The 17315-nt window shown below is 37.1% G+C and overlaps 1 long non-coding RNA gene across 1 annotated transcript; it reads right to left on the reverse strand.

Annotated features, from left to right (window-relative positions):
- Positions 1-16402: 16402 nt before the first annotated feature.
- On the reverse strand, positions 16403-16959 carry LOC126631651 (uncharacterized). Its single transcript, XR_007626426.1, has 3 exons — positions 16887-16959; positions 16563-16786; positions 16403-16454 (listed from the first exon to the last, which is right to left on the reverse strand). It is a non-coding gene; the product is annotated as an uncharacterized LOC126631651 (long non-coding RNA).
- Between the last annotated feature and the right edge of the window lie 356 nt (positions 16960-17315).

Consider the following 17315-nt stretch of genomic DNA (forward strand, 5'->3'; position numbering starts at 1 on the left):
CATATTCAGAGCCTAAGTACTAGGTGCAGTCAAGTAGGTACATTACTGAATTACAACACCCGTAGGTGAGTCCTACATGAGTAGTCTGTCAGAATGCCGTGGGAATCCTCGTGGGCCACCAACGTTGCTAACTAGAACCTGGAGGGGCGTAAAACAAAATTGAGTGGGTCAGTAAAACAAAGCTTTTCGAAAAAATTTCAATTAAAACATTTATAACGCCTCGCTGTAAAACCTGTATACTTTCCCAGAAAATAACATAATATGCATATAATCTTCATATATCTTAAATCACAATTCTTTATCAAAACCCAGAAAATATGCCATGCATAAATGTCAATAACAGAATAAGGATGCATCAATATAACAGGTGAAATAAGGAATCAACCGGAGACCCTGCAATTGGTCCTGTACGGTTAATTCCATAGCTCAATATCCCAACCAACCGGAGTCACCACGGTGACCTATACGGCACTACTCTGCACATAAGTCGGAACTACCTGAAGTAGTCTGTACAACAAGAATGGTGTAATAATACGCTCTAGTGCTTCTCTCATCAATCATCTGTGCACATAATCTAAGGTCACCTACCTGTCGGAATCACCTCTAGTGATCTATACGACTAGCATGTCGGAACCCTCTCATGGTCTGTACGATATGCACCTACTTGGATCCAAGGTGAGCGTGCGGTGCGGTAAATATTATAAGCACTAACACCAGGGGTGTAGGTTATGAGCTCTCAACACAATTCACATTACAATAAATCATATGAATACCATAAAACTCACTTAATACTCACATGTGCGTCCACAACACCATTTCATATATATATGCATCAATTACTAATTCATATAATTCATAATATGCATGCATGGCATTTTAAAAACATACTTTCAATTAAATTCAATTTCTAGGAAATTCAGTAGTATATAGGTAATAACAGAAAATAACTGCCCACTCACTAGTAAGTCGAAGGGCTGTAACCCCCGTGACGTCCCTGGATGCGCTCGTCCTCGGGATAGGTATCACCTATATGCGAAACAACTATAAAAACGTTAATTAGAGCACATAACCGACAATTCGTAATAACTTCTCATACGATGCTCAATTTGGGTATATGAATATACCACAGTGACCTACTCGACGTCACAGACGTCGAGGTATTTTTAGAAAAAAATTTCAAGGCTGCACTCGCCCTACGCGCCGGGAGGGCCACGGACCCACGCGCCCCCACGCGCGTCACCTTCTTCCTCCAGTCGCGGGACTGGTTTCGTCGGCGACGGAAAAGTTACCGGTTTCTGGGGAATTTTTTAAATCGCCATAACTTCCTCATTTCTTCACTATTTTCAACGCTCTTTATAACAAAATGAAGATCTTGACGAGATGAACACATCCATACCTGCCTCGACCCCTAACTCACCGGGGATTCACCGGAAAAAGCTTCGAAAGTTCCAGCCAAAATTGAAAAGTTCCGTTCTCAGTCCTCTGACGTCCAAATCCTACCAACGACGTACCCCGAAGCTCGTGAGGACTTCCTTAAGCTCACTGTGAGCTTGAAATTCCTTGAAACATAATATTTTACGTGTGCATGAACAATGCCCATTTTCGGGGTTATGGTTTCACGATGATATCGAAGGTTTTAAGTCTTAAAATTAGTATATTTGAACTTAGGGACTCAAGAGGAGTTCGATTCTTACCTTAGAACCTTCGATCTGTGAAGATTTGAGGGTCTTTGGTTTTGCCCGTACGGTTTCGAAAGAGAGAGAGAGAAAGTGAACTGAGAGGGAAGAGAGAGAGAGGGCACGGGGAAGAGAGGGATGAGTGTCCCATGTGTGGTCCAACCAAAACATCACAATCCCATTTTTTCTTTAGTCCCTAACCACACAAAATACATACAACCTTTAATCCAACATAATTTTTTTCCCAAAACTTAGGAAAATATACATTATTCCATCACATGTCACATACATACCTTAGCAACAGTCAAGGGTACTTTTGTCATTTCACGATCGATAAATAAAATCACAGGATGGGCTGTGACATCAGCAGTTTCCCACTCACACCAGCATAAACATTGAGTTTGATAAAATAAAATAAAAAAAAATATTGAGAGATTTGTGTTATCTCTTGGGAACTAATTATGTGTGTAATTTTTTTGTATGGGCTATGGAGTAAATACATGTTGCATGACGTGACTTATTCGAGTTCATTAGAGGGTCGTGGTGATGCCCATGGAAAGACAAGCTCAGGTCCTTTCCATGTTCTTTTGTGATCTTTGTTTCACAGTTCAAACGAGGGAGGTTTTGCTTCTGTGATGATATTTGGGTTGGGATTCCTATTTTAGTGTCATTTTCTGCCATCTGTATAGGATTTCTTTGCCACAATTAATCACCCCAAAAAATTTATTTGCATTTGATTGTTTGCATAAACTTATCTTATGAATAGTTGAGTGCTCTTTAATGTCAATACTAATTTGTCCATGACTATATCTTTAATAGGTTGGATTACCATAGACGCTACCATTTCGTAACTGCCTTGATTTATGCATGATCGAACTAATTTACTTTAGAATAGATCATTTTTCTGGTATTCTTACTATTGTTGCAATGTTTTTTCAACATTACAAGCTCTCTGCAAAAATGCATTCTATGTGTTTTGCCTGTTTTAGTTCATTTTTCCATTGTTTGTTGTTGTTGTGGTCACCTTGTGAATGGAATTCTCAATTATCTATTCATGACTACATGATACATCTATTTTTTGTGTTCATTCACAAATGATAACTCATGCTTGAAATTTTTATGTCATCACTTTGTTGGTTACTTTGTGTGTTCTTTCTGATTACTTTGCTTTTGGTTATCGGTGTTTGCATCATGGCTTTTTGTTAGTGAAAAACCAACTAAATTTGATGGTTCGTAGTCTTATAGAGGGCTTCTAAACATAAACCAGCTTTAAGAGTCATACTCACCCATTGTTGATTTTCCTTGCAAGCATATTTCCTGCCCAAAGTTTTTGAAACTATGTTCTCAAACCACTGCATCGGCATATCTTTCCAACTTCTAATAGTCTTTGGTGCTACAACATCTTCTAACTTCATTCTAAAAAAATTTATTCATAAGTAAGGACATGTAAAAGCTGCTAAGTAAACTGAATTCAAGTTTGCCTACAACTTCTAATTGTGTCATTTGAAAATCCTTAATTCTGTGTTAGATTTTAATATTGTACCGAGTCAATCTGAGGGAATCCATTTGATTTCTAAGAATTGTGTGAAAAAATAGGCAAATACATCTAGACCTTCAACCTGCTTATTTTAAAGTTTTTAACTTTTTTTTATTGATCTTTGTTAATTTTTTTTGGGGTATCTAATAGGCCACTATTGGCACATCTCGGTTGTACTTTTTTTTTCAAAGCATGCCGCATTTGAAACTTTGAATTCTTGAGCTTATACAAATTTATTTCTCATTAGTTAATTGATAGGAGCATAGTTATGCGCCTTAGTTAGCTAGTTCTTATGCATTTTCGTTATGTTTTCTTAGTTTAAAGTAGTCTTTTAAGCTAGTTTCATGTGTTTTCAGGTTTAAATGGCACATTACATAAAATGATGCAATTTGGAGCTTTTTGGAGCAAATGTGAGCTTAGATTGAAAAGTACATGCTTGGAACACAAGGTTTGGACAAAATTGAAGATTTGAAGATGTGAGGATTCCTAGTCCAAGAAGGATTCCTAGTCCGAGGAGGAGTCCTAACTGAAGAAGGATTCCTAATCAACGAGGGATTCCTAGTTGAAGATGGATTCCTAGAAGAACGAAGATTCCTACTCAAACGAGGTTTCCTACTTGAAGTAGGAAAGCTAAGCCTAAAAGTTTCCATTTTGAGTTGATATTTCCTAAACCTAAATGGCCTTGAGTTTAAGCAATCTTAGAAGGTTCCTAAGCGTTGAAAGACACGAAGAGGGGTTCTAGAATATTTTCTCATCCTTGCCATGGGTTAGGGCCTATTTCTTCTTGGTTCCTAAGCGTTGCATACCCTAAACCTGCCGCACCTTTCCCCTTCCTAGAAACCCTTTGCCTTGCCTTGCAAGGCATTCTAGAAGGCCCATCCTTTACCCTATCCATCCAGCCGCACCCTAGGCCTTTTCCCATTCAAAATCTGATTGCTTTAACCTATTTTCTGATGGATTTGGTTTCTAGAAGCCATAATCTGATTGCCTAAGGGTTTTGGGTGCCTATATATACTCATTAACTCCCTTGGCCGAATATACCACCTCCCATATTCATAAATCACGCCAGAAATTCACCCTTGTGCTTTGCCGCAGCCTTCCACCACCATTCTCCCAAATTTCTGCAGAAAACAACCCCTTGCCGCACCACCCATCAACCCTAAACTTTTCCATACCATTCCACATCCATTCTACACCATAAATACCACCCAAAACCTGTTCTAAACTTCTCTGCCGCAGCAAGGAAGAAGGAGAAATCGTTGATGCGCTTGCTGCCAAGTTGGAGCGTTCTAGGTGTTTTCTTTCTTTGGATTTTAATTTCTAAATTTATGTATCGTTGCTTTGCGAGTATGAGGAACTAAACCACCCTTGGCTAAGGGGGGATTCAAAACCATGTTTATGCTTGCTATATGATTTGATTACTTCTAATTGCGTTTCATAACTTGTGAATTCAATTTACTTATCTATATAAATTAAAACTGGTTTGTGTATGTTGGTTAAGAGGGCCCGCTTAGTTTGCATGCATGAATTTGATGCTAGGATATAAGGGAATTTCAATTAATTGTTATGAACTTATATTCACAAGTAGTAAAGGTTGTTGATCACAATCGCGTTAAGTAAATTCTTGGCATAAGTATCATGCGCTTTCATAGTTACGAGTACCTCCTCAATGCTTATGGTTTTCATAGAACTTAATGATTCTTGCATGTGTCTCTATTATGCGCTTTCATGTAGGGAACTTGTGGGGAATGCTTTGGGTTGTCGTATGCAATTCATCCAATTCAATAACTTAAGGAAAATCTGAGGGTTAATTTAAGCGGACCTAATTAACTTGGGGCGTTGAGAATTCATGGCTTATTGAGAAGCAATTGGAAATTGTTTTGTATGCAAGTGTGACATGTGTGGAGAAGAACCCCTTAGCTAGCTTTCCATCCATCAAATTCGTTTTAGAATCTGTTCAAATTTACAAAGTTTTGTTTTCGTTTTCAATTTTCGTCAAAACCAAATCCCCCTTTACTTTGTTGAGTCATATTAGTTAGAAATCAATTTAGTTTGTGTTTTTAAGTGTCTTGAGTCAAGTTAAAACCAATTTTCGTCCAAATTCTTCCTTAGTGTTCAAAATTGCCCAGAAAGTGTTTTTAAGGCAGTTTTGAGTGTTTGTTTGCTGTTTTGAGTCTTTTGCTTTGTTTTGGTGTTTTATAGTTTAGTTTTGCATTCTTTGAGTCTAGTTTAGTGTTTTAAACTTTGTTTTTACGTTTCGAGTCAGTTTTCAAGTGATTTAGCAATCCCTCCTAATCTCCGGCCTAGAACGATCCCTACTTACATTCCATACTACAATTGATAAAAAGAGGGTTTAATTTGTGTGCTTATATATTTCGCATCAAATTTTGGCGCCGTTGCCGGGGATTAGCAACTTTGCTAATCCCTTGGATTGTTTTATTTCTGTTTTAATTTATTCTAGATTCTAAGTTTGTTTTGTTTTCTTGTTTTAGGTACTAGTTAATGACTCGGAGTTCTCATCCGGTTCGTGAACACATCTTGGACTTTGACGACGATTTTGAGCGAGAGTTGAGACGAAAGAGGAAGAATCTCGAACTTAGTGAATCAAGTTCAAATTCAGAAGCCGAAGTTGAGTTTGAAGAAGAGGAACCCACGGCAAGAGTGGGTGAAGTAGAGGCAGTCATGGCACATGACAATCGTACAATCAAGGAGCTTTCGGCTTCGGGATTGGACAATGCCGCACCCCTATGCATCCAATACCCCGTGGCTGCCCAAGGAAAGACTGAAGAATTCGAGTTGAAGTCAAGTTTGCTACACCACATTCCGAAGTACCATGGGTTGTCCATGGAGGATCCTAACAAGCACTTGAAAGAATTCGAAGTGGTGTGTTCAAGCATGACCCCCATCAATGTTGATGGAAATATTTTGAAGATGAAGGCCTTTCCCTTTTCTCTCTTAGAAAAGGCGAAAGATTGGTTGTATGAATTAGCTCCCGGAACTGTCACATCTTAGGAGAGCATGAAGCGGGCCTTTTTGGAGAAGTTTTTCCCAACTTCTCGAGTCATCCTCCTACGAAAAAGGATAAGTGGAATTCAACAAGATGAAGGTGAATCTTTTCCTACCTATTATGAATGTTTTAAATCTCTTATTGCCTCTTGTCCACAGCATCAAATGAAGGAGGAACTTCTTCTACAATACTTCTACGAGGGGCTACTACCAATCAAACGTCAAATGCTAGATGCCTCAGCAGGAGGAGCCTTGGTGGACAAGACCCCCACGGCAGCAAAGACTTTGATTGCCAATCGAGCGTTGAACGCTGAACAATACGAAGGTGTTGGGCAAAGTACAAACCCACGGCAACACCAAGTGAATGAGGTAAGTGCCATCTCCGAACTTCAAAATCAAATGGCTAACCTTACTACTCTTCTTTCTCAGGTTGTGGAAGGACAAAAAGTACAAAATGTAAGTGCTTGTGGCGTGTGCTCCATGCAAGGACACCTTACGGACAAATGCCCACAATTGATAGAGAATGGAGGGTGGGAGACCCTCAATGCCGTGGGTCTTGGGCAGCCATATCAACAAAGAAGTGATCCCTTCTCCAATACCTACAATCCCAGTTAGAGAGATCATCCAAACTTCAAATGGCGATAACCCCAACAAGGCCAACAACAAAGCGCATTTAGGTAACAACCCCCGGGTTTCTATCAAAAGTCGTTTGCACCCACACAACCTCAAGCACAACCTACCCAAACCAATTCAGGTTCGTCAATTGATAATGATCAGATTTTTCAATTACTAACTTCTATGGCGCATGGTATGCAAAATAGAGACAAAATGATGGATGAGTTGGAGAAGCAAGTAGGGCAGATTGCGGAGTTCATGGGCGAATTTCGAGAGCAAGGCAAGTTGCCAAGTTCAACCGTTGTCAATCCGAGGGGAGGATTCGAAACTGCCAAGGTCATCACGCTAAGGGGCGGGAAAGAAGTAGGAACTGAGCCAGAACCATCCAAATCTGCCCCCAAGAAGGACGAGAAGTTACAATTTGAGGAGGAGAATGATGTGAAAAATAAGTTAACACACAAAATTAAACCCTCTTTTTATCAATTGTAGCAAAGTATGTAAATAAGGATCGTTCTAGACCGGGGATTAGGAGGGATTGCTAAACACTTGAAAACTGACTTAGAAATGTAAAAACAAAGTTTAAAGCACTAGATTAGACTCAAAGAATGCAAAACTCACGTTTAAGATACTAAAACAAACCAAAAACTCAAAACAGCAATCAAAAGATTCAAAACTGCCTTAAAAACACTTTCTGGGCAGTTTTGAACACAAAGCATCAAATTGGACGAATTTGGGTTTTAACTTGTACCAAAACACTTAAAAACATAAACCAACACACTTTCCAATTAATCTAGGAATTCAAAATAATTGGGGATTTGATTTGGACGAAAATAAACTTAAATGGCAGATTGTAAGAGAAACAGATTGTAATACAAAGTTATGAAGAATCAATGGATGATGGAATGGCTAAGGGGTTCTTCTCCACACACGAAATATATGCAACCTAAATCGATTTCCAGTTATCAATTGAATAAGTTATGAACCTCGACACTCCAAGTTAATTAGATCCGCTTAAATTAACCTTCAGATTTCCCTAGAATCATTGAATTGGATGAATATGCATCGCAAACAAATTATTCCTAACAAGTTCTTTATATGAACAGCATGATAAAGATACAGGTTAGAATCATTACGTTCTTTGGAAATCATAAGCATCGACAAGGCATTCGTAACTATGAAAAGCATGATACTCTTGCCAAGAATCTACTTAACATGATCGTGACTAGCGACCTTTACTACTTACGAATATAAATTCATAACGATTAGGTGAAACAAACTTATATCCTAGCATCAAATTCAAGTATGCAAATTAAGCGTGCACTCTCAACCAACATACAAGAATAAGTTCTAAATCAAATGGTTAAGCAAATTGTATTCACGACTCATGCAACGATAACCGAGAGTAATCAATTTATTTCACATATATAATTATGGTTTTGAATCCACCCTTAGCCAAAATGAATTTAGCTAATCATACTTAAAGAAAAACAAAGATTACATGAATTAGACATTGAAATATAAGATAGAAAACACCTAAAATTGTTCAACAACTCAGAATGAATAGCCAAACAATCGTAGTGAATCTGTCCCCTTCTTTGCTTGCGGCAGATTGGGTTGTGAAGATGTTTTGGGTAGTTTTATGGTGTAGAATGGATGGGGAATGGTATGGAGAGGTTTAGGGTGAGTATAGAGGAATGTTTGATGGTTGAAGGATGGTAGAGAACTCGGCAAAGAGGGTGGAATAAGGTGGAGTGGCTGTTATGTTTTCTGGGCACTAGAATGGTGTTTTTAGGGTGTTTTGCTGCCTAGGGTGAGTATGGACGAATTTTCTTCATGAATGATGAATATGGGAGATTGAACCCTTTGCCAAGGGTTGTAAACATGTATATATAGGCCCCAAAAACCCTAGAGAATCAGATTAGGCAGTGGGGGAAATGCACAGCAAGGAGGGTGAATTTGTGGTGTGCAATGGTCTAAGGATGAAAATGGAGCAATGATGCAAAGTATGGAGGGTAAAATGGAGTGGTATTTCAGATAGGGAGCATGAATGATTGTGTTCATTGTTGGAAATGTGCCCTAAAGCCAATCATGTGATGATACTTTACGGACATTTCACATGTTAAACTAATCTAGTTTTACATATAAAGGGCAAAGATTATTGTTTGAGCCGTCTCATATAAATGTTATATGCTTAAACGATAAAGTCCAAGGAATATGTGATTGGGAGAATGTAATCTAATGAAGTTAGATTCAAGAGACCATTCTTTCGTAGACACATCCTAAACGTTCCTGATCATAGGATTGCCAATTGGGCGTTGACAGTCCGTTAAGATCAGTACGTACTATGTCTTCTCTCAGGGAGAGTGATTAGTCTCGAGTCATTGGTGTGTGTGACATCAAGACAAGTACGGTAGGTGGTCAATAGAGAATGAGTTCACTGAACGCGATTAACGAAGAGTTCTCATATTTCATGTCACATGAGAACTCATGTTTGGGATAATGCAAATTAGTCCTTTGACCTGAGGCATCATAGTTGTCTTGTGGTTAAGACCTTGATCTTTGATTATGTCAAAGTCACTCCATCAGGAGGGTGTCCACGGCATCGTTGGGGTCAAGCCGCTTAGCTATGGAGACAAGTGAATGCGCAACAAGGGATCTCTAACCTTCAAACCGTTTGAGGGAGAATACTCTCTGATATGATTTGAATCTCTGGCCAGAGTATGAATGAGATTAGGGAATGCGTTCCGAATCACATTCAAGTTAATCATATAAGCACAAGACACACATTGGATAGTAGACATGAGAAAATAAACTATCAAACCAAACAATGTGGTCAAGAGTATTAGATTAGAGAAAGACCGTATTGCATTTGTAATCTTAAACTGAATAGGTTCTCCACCTCTTCTGATTAGCTTGGGTAACCATGATATGCTGCTAGGTGTCACTCATGGTTTGTGGAAGCCCTAAACGTGTGTAATCACTAAAGGGAGAATTGAAAATAGTTTCAATTCACAATCGATGTAAAATGGTTTTAATCGCCCACTACCTCGCTAAAAGGAACCTAATGGATCGCACACCATAAAAGGTAGAGATTGAAGATTAAATGGAGATGAGTAAGAATGATTAAATGGTTTAATCATTTATTTATGGCAAGGATTAATTAATATGTTAATTAATCAAACGAATAAGTTCGTTATATGACTACGGGATAGTTTTGGACCTTAAGGCCCAATGGGCTTCGAACGTCAAGCCCATTAACTTAAGTTGTATGACAATTTAATGAATAAAGATTCATTAAGGCCCAAAAGCCCAAAATTCCCTAAATGGCCGGCCATAGTGTGATGAATTAGGGTTTTGGTTATTTAGGTCACTTAAAGAAGTGACTATATAAAGGACTTTATAGCCAAATATTCATTAAGGATTAAAAGGGTTTATTTTGGGGAAAATTGGTGAGAATTGTCTCTCCATTTTCTCTCTAAAGAGGCCAACACCTTGGAGGGTACATCTAGCAATCCTACTACTCCAAGGTCACTCATTTCTTCTACAATCTAACCTTGGTGAAGAGACTTAGAGGTTCTCAATTTTGGGAACTTGGAGAACCTATTCTTCCATCCAAATCCATGGATCTAAGAAGCAAGGAATGAAGGCCCTATCTCTTTGGGTGATTAGCCTTTGCTTATGCAAAGAGGAATCTACAAAGGTATTAATTTCAACTCACTTTGTTTTGAGTTGATTATTGGTTCACCAATCTACTAGGCTTTGAATTTCATGGTCATGTTTTGTTTTTGAGTGCATGATAGCATGATTCCGCCTTTAATTGTTAATTGCATGCTATATGATGTTGCTTAAATGAACATGTTTTCACAAAATAATTCCTTCATTCATTGCATGGAAATGAAAAGGGGAGGTGAAATGTTTCAGAAATTAGTTAAAGGTGCAGCAACATGTGTTGCACACGGTATTGGATCCCAAATGTGGATGATGGAGCATCAATTGGTGCATGGAATGGTTGTGAAAGTTGTGTGAAATCTGATGGGTGAAGGGAACAAGAGGTATGCAGCAATTGAGTGTGATAATTGAGTGTATTGAGGCATGAAATCAGAAATATTTTAGGGGACAAGGATGATTAAGCATGCATGGGAATCCAAAGGGAATGCTATGTGGATTGGACGGCAAGGATGTGTGTCCTTTTGTGGCTGAGTTCTTGATCCTTTGTACACTAATTCTTCACATTCTTAGCCTCTTTAAGTCTTCAATTTCGTCCAAACCTTGGTTCCAAATATGTGACATGCATTCCAAGCTCCATTTTGCTCCAAAATGCTCCAAAATGCATCTTCTTGCCTACTTTGTCCTTAAAATCTGAAAACACACGAAAATGACTTTAAACATTAAAATAACTAAGGAAACACGACATAAATGCACAAGAACAAGCCAACTAAGTCGCATAAATATGCTCCTATCAGAGAACCAAGCAAAGGCCACGGCAAGGGTAGAAACACCCTTGTCGCAATCACCCAAGCATTCCAATTCGGCCACCATAGGTAAGGAAGGTCCAATTCAAGTTAATTCTAATGTCATTCCTCCGAATGTACCGTTTCCTAGCAGATTTTTGCAAGCCAAGAAAGAAGAAGAGGAGAATGATGTTCTCGAGACGTTTAGGAAGGTGCATGTCAATATCCCACTCCTTGATGCTATAAAGCAAATCTCGAAGTATGCCAAGTTATTGAAGAAGCTTTGTACAACAAGGAAACGGATTCGGGAGAAAGAGGTGGTACACGTAAGTGAGAATGTATCTGCATTGTTGCAAAGAAAGTTACCACCTAAATGCAAAGATTCAGGTAGTTTCACCATCCCTTGTGTTATTGGCAATACAAGGTTTGATCATGCTATGTTAGATTTAGGTGCATCTATAAATATCATGCTATATTCTGTTTATGCATCTATGAATCTAGGAAAGCTTAAAAATGATGGAGTTAGTATTCAATTAGCCGATCGATCTAATGCATATCCCAAAGGAGTGTTGGAAGATGTTTTGGTGCAGGTAGACCACTTGATTTTTCCTGCAGATTTCTATGTGCTTGATATGGAGGATTCAACCCACTCTCCACCATCACCACTCTTACTTGGACGACCATTCATGAAAACAGCTCAAACCAAGATTGACGTGGCCAAAGGAGTAGTAACTATGGCCTTTGGTGGTGATATGATTAACTTTAAGATTTCTGAATCGGTTGAGAATACTAATGATGTTCGTTCTTGTTGTGCTATTAATGTAATTGAAAATATAGGGCAGGAATGTTCAACACTAGTCAAGAAAAATGTACCACAACCCACCATCGAGGAAGGAATTGGAGTGAACAACAAAGAGTGCACGGCCCCAACCTTGAAATCACCAAATCTGGCCGAGTGCACCCCTTGTGCATCTGTCCATAGTGCTACCACTTATTTGCCGTACAAAGGTAAGCTACCTATTCCAATTTCGATTCCCATTTCAACTAATAGGTTGCTACCTTGTATGCTGTAGGTACCTAATCATAGTCAACGTGGTGGGAGAGTTCGTGTTGATTTAGAGAAGCAAAACACGACAATAAGAAAAGATCATTATCCCATCCCATTCAAGGACCCAAAGAATGAAGTATTTCGTAGAACAGGTTGTGGAAAAACCCCTCCATGCCGTGGGGTTCCATAAACCTTCAATGGAGCATCGTCCGGCTGCAAGACGTTAAAGAAAGCGCTACTTGGGAGGCAACCCATGCATGCAACAAAGGAAGACCTAGAGAGCACTCCAATTCCAGATTTGCGTTCCTAAACCCTCCTCTTTGTTGTTATTACGTTTCTGCCATGTTAGATTGTTTAGTTGCTGTTTTCTTTGTTTGTTGGTTATTTGTGTTAGTTTATGCTTGAAACATTGAGGACAATGTTTGATTTAAGTGTGGGGGGGGGGGGTAACCAAAGTGTTTTGATACAAATTCGTAGGGTTTTATCACCCATAATTTCAAATGTTGTTCCTTGCTGTTTTTAGGTGTTTTTAGGCTGTTTTGGTGTGTTTTAGTGTGTTTTGACATAAAAATTCGAAAATCCCATAAAAATTTGAAAAAATGTTTTGAAAAACCCAAAAAGAGTCGTTTTAAAGTTGTTCTGTGTGTTGTTTGTGTCTTAGGGTACCTTCCAACACAATGATGAGGATTCGGTTTGTAATTGCATGACTGTTAAAGAGAGTTATAAACATGGATGAAAGTTTGATTTACTCTATGGTTTATGCTTGGTTGTGGTTATAACTTATGAATTCACATGTAATCATAAAGGAAAAATCAGTTTTTGTAACGTGCTTGAAGGAAGGAACTCAAACAAACGCTACAACCTTGTGAGACTTGAGCCTAAATGTTTATTAGGGATCACAAACGATTTATCACAGGCATTGCAAAAGAAGGATCAAGATATTGTGAATGCAATGAACTTGATCAATATATGCAAAGGAAGATTGCAAAGGATGCGAGAAAGTGGTTGGGAATCCTTATTTGATGAAGTTTCTTCCTTTTGTGACAAGAATCGTATTAAAATTCCTAGCATGGATGATATTTTTACAAGTGGAGAGCGACCAAACCGAAAAGCTCATCCCATCACAAACGTGCACCATTATCGGGTTGATTTATTCACCGATGTCATAGATAAACAACTCACTGAGTTAAATGATCAATTTACTGAGAAGAATATTGAACTACTTCTTTGTGTGGCATGTTTAAGTCCAAGTAATTCTTTCTCTGCCTTTGACAAAGAAAAATTGATGCATCTTGCCCAATTTTATCCAAGTGATTTTTCAGAGCACGATCTTGAGTTACTCAAATAACAGCTTGAGAATTATATTTGGGACATGACCTCTAATAATGAGTTTGCAGATTTGAAAGGAATTAGTGATCTTGCACAAAAGATGGTTGGAACCAAGAAAGATCATACTTATCCGTTAGTGTACTTGCTTTTGACACTGGCACTCATCTTACTGGTTGCAACAGCAAGTGTAGAGAGAGTCTTTTCTGCTATGAACATTGTTAAGAACACCTTACGCAATCGAATGAGTGATTTGTGGATGAACGATTGTTTGGTTGCTTATATTAAAAAGGATATTTTTAATAGTATAGAGGAGGAGGCTATCATGCAACGGTTTCAAAATATGAAAACTCTTCGAGGACAATTATTTTAATTATTGGGAATATGTAATATTATCAATGTTATGTTATTTTGAATTTTGGTTACTTTTCATGTATATACTATGATGTTTTGGTTAACAGTTTTGTAACTACTATCGATTTAATTTTTTGTAATATTTGTGAGGGGCCCCTCCTAATCCAAAATCTTGGCTCCGCCACTGTAATTAGTGCTAAAGGATAGAAGAGATAAGACTTTAATTATTAATGCGGAACCATTTCAATTTTTCCTGATAGGAAAGTGGGAGATCATGTTTTCAAATAATATTTTGTTGAGTGGCAGATGATGATTGGATCCTTCCTTTAATGATTTAAAAAAGAAATCTAAACATCAATCGTCATATCATGTAGTCTATAATATATTCCAAATAGATGGTCTTTTTAGCATTACCTTTCTTAATAATATAGTACAATAACAAATCGCTTATGACAATTGTTTATTTCTATTTGCAGAGTACATCATCTCTTTTTTTTTTTTTTTTTTTTTTTTTTTTTTTAACAAAGGAAAGAGAAAGGATTTTGATAAAGATGTTGACTTTTTAACAAATGATATTATCTGCATGAAGAGGAATGAAAGAATTGAAAAAAAAAAATTTGATAAATACATTGACTTTTAAAAGCATTTTTTCAGTTAAACTAGAAAATAAGTTCGCGTGTTGTGGTGGGAACCGCTGTTTTAGGCAGAACTGTATGAATAAAACACATTTAAACTGAATAAATTCAACACAATCATGAAAGAACAGAGGGACACAAGAGTGAATGAGGTTGATAAGATAAGCAGCTTCACTTTGATATACATTCAATTGAGTTAACATGGAAAGACATTGCATAATTAGTAGGAAGAAACTAAACGTTCTTGATCACAAAGACATGGTTGCCAAAAAAGTTTTGTTTCCATAAGAAACAACAACTAACTATATGTATAGGACCCGGAATATGTATCAAATCATTCTCTAGTGTTTATCAAGAGTATTTTCTATTAGCATGTTTACAAATTCTCTAGTATGTCCATCAAAAATTAATAAATTCTCTATTATATATCTTTTCAGTAATCGTACTTGGTGGTGAAACAAACAATGTTTACTAACGCATTCAGACTAAGGACAGATAATAATCTGCCAATGGAATTAGATCTATGCAATCAATTGAACATGTCAAGTAAAATCATATTCAGTTGAATCCAAACTATAGCATGCTAAATAAAGACGGAAAAGGATACAATAGTAGAAACTTCTAAGAATAGACATAAAAGAATTTATTTTTGAAAACTTCTAATAGGAAGAGAAAAGTTTAATGTACTCACAACATCCTTCATTATGGTACGCCATCCTTGCATGGACGATAAACCGTATCTTACACAACCATTATCACAATCTTCGGAGAACTTTTCAGTTTTAGGAGTGCTCAGATTGTACCCATTCCAATATGGAATTAAATAAGAACTCAATCAAAAACTTTAATCCTACAATTCAATGCTGAAAAACTAAAGTAGCCGGAAACCAAAAGATCTAAGTGACAACTTGTATGGACGTTACAAAAATGCAAGATGCAAAATGCATTAAAACTTCTAGAAACTTGAAGGATATAATTCTCCTCTGCTTATATTCTTCCCCTTTCTCTAACCAAATAAAAATTCCCAAAAATATGCATAAAAATTCTAAAAAAAAAAACAATACAAAATTAATGCAAGCAAAGAAAAAGAAATTGTTGCAAAGGGGAAATTAGAAAATTATACCACCATCAAACATTGCATGGAAGGCATCCAAAGAATCAAACAGGAAAGTTATGTGAGCATAGAACCGTCTAACTGCAATTGGTCAGTACACAATAAAAAATTTAAAGAGATCCTTTATGTTAACAATACAATCACCCATGCTAATTGAATATTCTGTAATGTCAGCTAATATAGCATACTTAGGAAAAGGTTAAATAAAGATAAATGACTTAAACCTTTGATTAAGAAAGGACAACATAGGATACATACTGCTCCCCCAGATAGACCTGCATGAAGATTTATCCACCATCACGGGCAATTCATACCAAATAAATACTTTATTGCTTAAGATGATAGTAATTTTAAATGCAAGAAAGCAACCATAGAATAAGCATATAGAATTCGATTCTTTCCACAAAAACTGTACTGAATCAAGCAGATAAAATAGACTTCAATTTTGTTCAAGAAAATTCAAAAGCTAAAACCAGATATTAGAAAAGCTTATTAACATCTTAACCAACAACCTTTAGCTCATATTCAAACATCATGGAATCAGTTTCTACAATGAAAACCATTACAGGAGAGAAAATTTTGACTCAAATAGGCGACATTACATCTAACTAAAGAACCTAAAACAAAAGTATAGCAAATTATATACCTTAAAATGTCAAGCAACCAAGTTGTTCCTCCAACGACCCAAAATTCTGAAATAAAAAAATAGAGGGTAAATCTATTAACAATTCAGAGTCTTTAAAATTATATAATAAAAAAATGGGATAACAGTAAAGAAATTGACAAAAAATGGGACCTACCAATCATTGGTGACCTCATATGATAAGCAACCTCCCATACCGCAGCCTCATGCGCCTATCCAAAAAATATGAACCTATAATATTCATTCCCCTAGGCACCAAAACCACCATAGTTGTCTCATCCCCCAAGCCGCAGAGCTATTCTTGAAAACCCACTATACCATTTTCCTATCCACCCCTAATTCTACTCTTCAATTCATCCTATCTGTCACCTAGCTCTGAAACTATATTCTATAGTTTAGTCAAAGGAATGATCTTATTGTAGTGCCTAACTACGCTAATAATTCATAATCAAACAAAATTAAAGATGAAAAGTCTTGGTACCTGTAAGCAAAGCCTCAACCCGCCAATCTCTGCCTGATCAAAGTATAATAGCTACAAAAAGAGGTGATTCATGATAAACCCTTGAGTGAGAAAGAAAATGTTTAATCAAAGAGACTTCAAACTCATAACCACATAAATAACAATCTTATTATTATCAGGGATGGACGTAATATCCTTTATTATGTTTTTAGACACAAATCATAAGACTATATATTTCTAGTTTCATTTCACCCCCTTCTAGTTTAAACTTTAAAGGATCCTTTTCTTTAATCCTAGTTCTTGACAATCAGTGAAGAGTAATAACACGTACAGACATTAAAGTTGAAACCTTTTCCAAGCAAATGCTACACATACAAAAAGATATTAAGCATAAAGACCTTAATCATTAAAAGCTGAGAATATGCTTTATAAAGGCACACCTCAACAGTC

This window comes from Malus sylvestris, chromosome 8 (assembly GCF_916048215.2).
Source record: "Malus sylvestris chromosome 8, drMalSylv7.2, whole genome shotgun sequence".
Lineage (NCBI taxonomy): Eukaryota > Viridiplantae > Streptophyta > Magnoliopsida > Rosales > Rosaceae > Malus > Malus sylvestris.